Below are 8,676 nucleotides of genomic sequence, written 5' to 3' on the forward strand. Positions count from 1 at the left end.
AGATCGCCTTGACCGGGGATTGAATCCAGGTCTCCTGCACTGCAAGCAGATTCTTTATGGTCTGAGCCACTAGGGAAGCCCGAATAATATTTACTGATCATTTATTATGGCAGGTACATTTTCAGATGCTTAGAAATTAGCAGTGAGTGGAGAAAAGAAGTTACTGGCCTCTTTCTCTAAGGATGTGGAAGACAAAAGTAAAGTCGCTCAGTCGTGTCCCACTCTTTATGACCCCGTGGACTGTAGCCTACCAGGCCCCTCTGTCCATGGGATTCCCCAGGCAAGAATACTGGAATGGGTCGCCATTTCCTTCTCCAGGGGATCTTCCCGACCCAGGGATTGAACCTGGGTCTCCCACATTGCAGGCAGACGCTTTACCCTCTGAACCACCAGGGAAGCCAAAAAGAAGACAAAAAGAAAGAAGCCAATAATGGGTAATAAATGATTCAGTTCAGTTCAGTCACTCAGCCGTGTCCGACTCTTTGCAACCCCATGAATCACAGCAAACCAGGCCTCCCTGTCCATCACCAACTCCCGGGGAGTTCACTCAAACTCACATCCACCAAGTCAGTGATGCCATCCAGCCATCTCATCCTCTGTCATCCCCTTTTCCTCCTGCCCCCAATCCCTCTCAGCATCAGAATCTTTTCCAATGAGTCAACTCTTCTCATGAGGTGGCCAAAGTACTGGAAGTTCAGCTGTAGCATCATTCCTTCCAAAGAACACCCAGGGCTGATCTCCTTTAGAATGGACTGGTTGGATCTCCTTGCAGTGGTTAGGTAGCCATAAATCCACTAGAAAATGTGTATTAATGGCAAGCTACTGTAAGGCAAAGAGGAACCCTCTGTGTTATCTGTGTATGATTATTTTGTGAAGTCCTTAAACAAAAAATATCAAATCTCTTAATGATCAGGGAGAGAGTTTCCCCATAGAAGGAAGAGCTGATGCTAGACTTAGGTAGAACCATTGTGACATATTCCAGAGCAGCAGAAATGAAATTCCAGTTTGAACAGAGTGAGTGAGGAAAAGAATTAGGTTGGAGAAGCAATGAAAAACCAAGATACCAAATGCCTTATGGGCCATAGTTGAAACTTCAGTTTTGGTATTGGGAGGTGTTGAGATGTAATTTGACATTTTAAACAAGTATCACTTAGGGACACTGTAGAGAATTGACTTTAGGAGATCAGGCATAGAAGCAGAGAGATGAACAACACAAGGAACGTTTCTTCGTATCCTGACAAAGCCGCCCCCACAGTGATCTAGAAGAGAGATGCTGGTACCTTGGACTGTATATCCGTGGTAGAAGTGAGGAATATTTACTTCCTCAATCTGATAGGAATTGCTAGAATTTTGCAATATATAAAACAAAGAGAGGATTCAAGAATGACTTCCAAAAATTTTATAAAGCAGTTAGGTTGATTGAGCTGCCAATTAAAAAGAGGTACAACATTAGAAAGAAGCATGCTTGGGGATAAATGGTTTGCATGGGGAAGGATTTGCTTCTAAGCCCATGTTCTTGTTGGCAGGCTTCAGTTCTTCGTGGGATGTCAACTGAATGCTTCAGCTCCTTGCTGATTGTCAGCAGGTGTCTATCCTCAGTTTCTTGCCTTGTGGGCCTCTCCACATGGTTAAGTGCTTTATCAAAGGCAACAAGAGAGAAATACAATAGAGATTAATTTGCTGGCAAGATGGAAGTTTCAGTCTTATGTAACATAATCACAAAAGTGACATCCCATCATCTTTGCCGTATTTTATGTTAGAAGGAAATCATAGATACTGATCACATCCGAAGAGAGGGTCCTAGACAAGGTTATGCATTCCAGGGAACAAGGATAATTGGGACAATGTTATAATCTTTTTGCTATATATATATGTATATGTGTATGTGTATGTGTATATATACACCTGCTTCCCAGGTGCCACTAGCAGTAAAGAACCTGCCTGCCAATGCAGGAGACATAAGAGAAGAGGGTTCTATCCCTGGGTCTGGAAGATCCCCTGGAGGAGGGCATGGCAACCCATTCCAGTATTCTTGCTGGGAGAAACCCATGGACAGAGGAGTCCAACAGGGCCACAAAGAGTCCAACACGACTGAAGTGATTGTGCAAGGACACATGTGCATATTAATTCTGATATGCCTATAAGATATACAAGTGACCCTACTGAGTAGCCAGACATACTACTGTAGAATTCAAGGGGTATTTCAAGGTTGGGTATAGAAATTTCAGAGTCATAAGTAGATGGTATTTATACAAATATGACTGTAGGAGATGCCAAAATGACTGCAGATAGAAAGGGCAAAGGAGTGAACCAAGATCATTATAATATTAGAGACTTAGAGATTAAGTGAAAGCCATTTTTAAAAAGCATTTTGTGAGACAGGAGGAGAAACAGAAAGACTGTGTCTTGACTACTAAGCATAACAATTATTTATAAGAAAAAAAAGAGTGCCAAATTCTGCTGAGAGAGCAAGCACTAGAAGAGCTAAATATCTATTGGACATGGACATTACTGGCAAGATGAGTACCGATAGACATAAACACTTGCTTGCAATAGATATGAGATAGAAAGGCAGGCTGAAGCAGTAGAAACCCCAAGCACAAGCCCATTTTGAAGAATTTTGTCATAAAGAAGAACTTAGGAATCTGATCCTTGGGGAACAATCTGAACACCAAAAGGACTGTGGGCCGCCAGACTCCTCTGTCCGTGGAATTCTCCAGGTAAGAATACTGGAGTGGGCAGTCATTTCCTTCTCCAGGTTTCTTCCCCACCCAGAGATTGAACCTGGGTCCCCTGCATTGTAGGCAGATACTTTACCATCTGAGTCACCAGGGAAGCCCAAAGACTAAAATAGGCTTATTTTGATGTAAAAGGTATCACTGCAGGAGTGTGTAACTAAATTTTAATTAGAACTTTCTCCTTTTTCTTGGAATTTTGGCTGACCTGCAGAAGTTGAAAACAATAGATAATAATACCCACATGTTCTAAAGAGAAGAGATAAACATTCTGAAATGTTAAAATTGTTCCATCAAGTTTCCATAATTTTCTCATAATATTCAGATGTGAACATGGCCACTCTAATTCCAACCTTTAATTTTCTTAAATAAATTATTAAAAAACAATTTTTTTTTTCCTGGTTGAGACCTGTTCCAACACTCATGTCTAGAAGATAAAAAGGACAGGGATAAAAATGATTAGTTCCTATCCAAACGTCCTCTTTATTTGTTCTGCTGAGTCTCTAAAGTTTTCCAGGACAATGAACGGTTATGGGCTAACTAAAGAAAATAGCAATAAAAGATTTTTACTTAATTATATTTAATTCTTCCTTAGCATTCAAAGAACCTCTACAATGACTGACTTACTCATTTAAAATTTCATACTGTTCAATGGCATACATTTAAACTCTGAGGATTTTACACTTTCCATATTTCCCACTCTTGGTATGCCCATACTAGACTTTTTCCTGATTAATGAATGGCTCTACAGAGAAATTTTACCCATTACAAACACAGAAGGACTGTGCCCTGACAGCCAGCTTGATCAAGTACAGTCTTTTAAAGTTTTTTTAATTTTTATTTTTCCAAGTCTATTTTGCTGACGAGAAAATTCACACATTCTAGCTCCATTAAGAAAGATGTGTAGTCCTCTTCCATTTGATCCTCTCTCCTTTTCCAGAAACCAGAGGCAGTTCAGGCCAATCTCCTGTTTTCACACTTCTCTGGGCAAGAATCAGACACTAAATTCTCAAAGCCAGAAGAGAATTTGGAGGCATGTCAATGTTTACCAAGAAATGATCCGCACTCTTGTTAGAACGACGTGCTCTCTATGAGCTGTTTCAGGCTCAGGACTACCCGCCAGCGAGGAAGATGGCCATTCTCATACCACCAGGGGGCGCTATTGATTCCTCTGACAGGATTTTGGGAAAAAGCGTTTTTCAACCTCCGCTTTCATAAATTACTTTAAAAAATCTTTTGCTACGTGCCTAACACAAATTTACCAAATGTGTGACATCACAGAACACACAGCAGAAAGTACTTTGATTTGTCATGTCATCCCTTTAAACAACCAGACAGAGCTTGAGCTTGCCAGAGAATAGTCAACTCCCTGGGAGAAACGTCAACGTTTTTGCCACAGCAGTATATAGATATTAACATTTTCTATGTACACCATGTCAGAAAAAGCATAGAAATCCAATTTCAAACTTCTCTTCAGCCATAAAACCAAGGAAATTTGTATCCAAGCTGTATAAAGGAGAATAAAAGGGAAATTTGTCTGTGCATGGCTTTCCAGGTAGCCCAGTGATAAAGAATCACCTGCCAATGCAGGGGATGCAAGAAATGCAGGTTTGATTCCTGGGTTGAGAAATGGCAACCCACTCCAGTATTCTTGCCTGGAAACTTCTATGGACAGAGGAGCCTGGCAAGTTACAGTCCATGAGGTTGCAAAAAGTTGGACATGACTGAGCAACTGAGTACACACTCACACACGTATGTGCATATTGGAAAGCAGTTGAAGAACAGAGATGGTGTTTTCTAAGTTGAGCCCATTTAATAAGCTGGCTGTAGTGACGGGCACATCCATGTACAGCAGGAGGATCTGTGATACTGAGTGGATCCAAATGCAATAAGTAAAGCCATAAGTAGTTAGAAAGGAGCCCAGTAACAAAATAGCAAGACTTGTCTTAGGAAAACCAAGGTTTAATTTCCACAATAGAAAAAAAGGATAAAAATGCAGAGAGTTACTCAGATTATTGGTGGAAGATTAAGTTCTCCTATAATTATATTTATCTACTCAGTAAAGTAGACAACCAGTTATGCTTAAGAAAATGTTAGAGGGAGATGTTGTGGAAATATGAAGATAGAAAAATCAGGGGAAATTGTGTTTTTGAAGGTGGGAGAGGAATTGATTAGGAAAATGTTGTAGAATTGCTTGCGGCTTAAAGATCCACCTGAAGTTAGTTGCACGTTTAAGTAGAGTTAGATGGTTTGTGTGTGCATGTATATGTGTATATCTTGTTCAGCTTCATTCAGCTTTTTAATTGCAATCACAGAGCAAGTTTAATAGTTCTTTCACTGCATAACAGATCACTACCAACTTAATGGCTTACAAATGAAACTATGACCTTAAAACGAAACCACAGTTTCATTAGGTCAGATGTAAGGGCACAGCATAAGTACATTCTTTGTTCAAAGACTACAGTCCTGAAATCAGGATACTGGTTGGGCTCAGTTCTTATCTGGTCTTCCCAGCTCATTCTAATTGTCTATATTTGTTCAATTGATAAGTCATGTCCGACTGTCGGTGACCCCATGGACTACAGCAGGCCAAGCCTCCCTGTCCCTCACTATCTCCCAGAGTTTGCCCAAGTTCATGTCCATTGCATTGACAATGTTACCCTTCTAGTTGGTAGCACATCAGTTTCTTGTAGCTGTATGTATGAGTCCCATATTTGCTAGGTGTCAGCTGAGCATTGTTTTCAGTCCCTAGAGACAATGTTCATGTCCTTGCCACATGTTGCCTTTCTCTCACACCATGGTTGATTGTACCTTTAAGGTCAGCAGGAGAGAGTCTACTGCTGTTTTTTATCCCTTGATGGCTTTCATGATTAGTTTTGGCCCATCCAAAACATTCTCCTTTCTGATTAACTCAAAGTCACTGGATTAGACACAGTAAATCTTCAAAAATGCCTTTTGTCATGTAACATAATAAACACAGGAGTGATATGCCATAATATTCACATATTCTGCTCCTGTTCACAGGCAGGAAATTATACAAGACTATAAGACATTTAGGGTCATTTCAATTCTGCCTATTACAAGAATAAAAAAAATTAAGTTTAAAAGGGATATTTTTCTGGGTTTATTCTAATGAATTAAAAATGTAATAGGATCTAAAAGAGAGGAGAAGAGGATCAATATAATGTTGAGTCATTAGACTTTCATTGGATAAGAATAAAAACAAAAACATGAGATAATGTTAGATGGTGAAAAAACAGTTTTGATGAATTTATGATCTTGGTGAAGTCAAATTAGTTTTCAAAAGTGGTACTAAAGAAAAAGAGCTCAAAAATTTGGATTCATTGGGTTATAGAGTGTGTGCAGTGTTGAAAGAATTTAGACACTGCACTAATTGGTAATAATGAATTTCTAGGTTATATCCATGGGGATGAGGACTAGAAGTCAAATGAAAGTGAAAGTCAGTCAGTTGTGTCCTACGCTTTGCAACCCCATGGACTATACAGTCTGTGGAATTCTCCAGGCCAGAATACTGGAGTATTCTTCTCCAGGGGAACTTCCCACCCCAAGGATAGAACCAGGTCTCCCACATTGCAGGTGGATTCTTTACCAGATGAGCCACAAGGGAAGCTCAAGAATACTGTAGTGGGTAGCCTATCCTTTCTCCAGCAGATCTTCCCGACTCAGGAATCAAACTGGGGTCTCCTGCATTCAGGCTAATTCTTTACCAACTGAGCTATCAGGGAAGCCCTTAGAGGTCAAGATGGATGTCTGTTAATAAGTGTAAATGACTAGAATAATACCAAGAGCAAAAATACCATGAAGTCAAGATAACACACAGATACCAACAATGTGTCCCACATAATATTTTCCTATCTCACTGCATTTTAGAAATACACACCACCAAATAGAGCATTTGCATTGAATAATAAATACTTGCAAATACACTTGCTTTTAATAAAACAGCCTTCTTTTATCTTTTGTAATTTCCATACTTACCAGCTCTCTGCTATCACATTCTCTGATCCAACTTGATGACAGTCTCCCTTTTAAATATGCGTACTGTGATCAGTGTTTGTGATAATCACAGATATATGCACCGATCTGGATTTTAGCAGGAGAGAATTCAGAGTCCTATCAAAGTTATTTAATCAGTAGTGTGGGATCTTGTTGGATCAGTCATCACCACATTTTTTCCAGTAGACTATGCTTTTAGCTATTCCTGTTGACTAAGTTCATACTCTACAATCAATTTTTACTTCATAGACCTCTATACATGTCTTTTTTACTTTTACAGAAAATGTGAAACTATGTATTTCATTCCATGTCTGGCTCATGCCTCCTTCCTTATTGATGGTTCAACTTGTGTTTTCATGCATCACTTTTTTGAGGTGCTAAGGTTAAAAAGAAATGTCATAGAATTCTTCCCTCTCAGAGTCAAGTCAGTTCAGTTCAGTCACTCAGTCATGTCCGACTCTTTGTGACCCCATGAACCACAGCATGCCAGGCCTCCCTGTCCATCACCAACTCCTGGAGTTCACTCAAACTCACGTCCATCAAGTCGGTGATGCCATCCAGTCATCTCATCCTCTGTCGTCCCCTTCTCCTCCTGCCCTCAATCTTTCCCAACATCAGGCTCTTTTCAAATGAGTCAGCTCTTTGCATCAAGTAGCCAAAGTATTGGAATTTCAGCTTCAAAATCAGTCCTACCAATGAATACCCAGAACTGATCTCATTCTGATGGACTCAGAGTCAAAGCAGTGATTTAAAAAATTAAAAAAAAAAATTATCAATAAGTGCTTAGAATAAACAAAGCACTCTGGAAATACCTTCTAAGGTGTAATTAATTTTGGCTGAGTTAATGGTGGGTGGGTAAAATTCAAGAACTTGGCTTTGAAAAGTAAATAAGTTAAAGAAAGTAAACAAATATTATAGATACAAGGAACCACATTAGCTAAAGGACATGTCAGAGAGTGTGTTGTATCCCTTGAGAATTAAATATGCATTTAAAGATGAGATGACAGAGAAGTTTGTGATAAAAGGAGAGATTGGAACGATTAAGTCTTAGCCATTATGTCAAGTAGGCTCAACGTAACCTTGAAAGTAAACACTGATGTAAGATCTGTACTGACTCTTCTACTTTAAAAGCATCACCTGGATGACCATCCTCTTATTCAAGTCAATAAGAATCAATATAATGCTTTGTTTTGCTTTCTGAAATTCTAATAGTTTCCCTTCACATCTTGGGAATGATGATTTATGCTTATCCTCACAGGAATATCAACTGCTATTTACACATATTGGGCCATTTAAACAACAAGTTTACTGCAAAAACAGTATGAATGTGTGAGTGAATATGTGTGTCTGTGTGTGTGTTTGAGACTATGCCTGCCTGAAAATATGTATTATTTGTTTCCCAGCTCCACATTCAAAACCACTTTAATGCAGAAGATACCATTATGTATTTTGACTATATGAACTATCAGAAATTATTGATTTTATTTTCAGAAAACAAGATTCTTCAACAATATAAACAGCCTCTCAAAGAGAATCCTCTTGATGCTCACAAGTATCAAGGAGATATTATATGGGAAAAAGCTTTGCATATGTTCTCTTCAAAATGTCAAAGAGAGAGGAAGAGGAAAAAAATGCCATGTGTTATTGTTGGAAAGATTAACTCAAGTTTTCTTTCCTTAATGTGTGAGATATTTTCATTTTACCTTTAGTAATTACTGTTAATTCTAAAAGAAAATCTGTATATCTTAATTTTATGAAGCTTATTTATGTCTATATTATCATTCCTCAATATTAATGATACAGTAGAAATCATGCTGCATGCTTATTGCACTTTGAATAGACTATTGAAAAATACTGCTTCTCAAAGCCTGAGATTTCCAGAAGAAAGGTATCAGTATTACAGTACCTCATGAATTATTAAAAT

Source organism: Bubalus bubalis, chromosome 13, assembly GCF_019923935.1.
Source record: "Bubalus bubalis isolate 160015118507 breed Murrah chromosome 13, NDDB_SH_1, whole genome shotgun sequence".
NCBI lineage: Eukaryota > Metazoa > Chordata > Mammalia > Artiodactyla > Bovidae > Bubalus > Bubalus bubalis.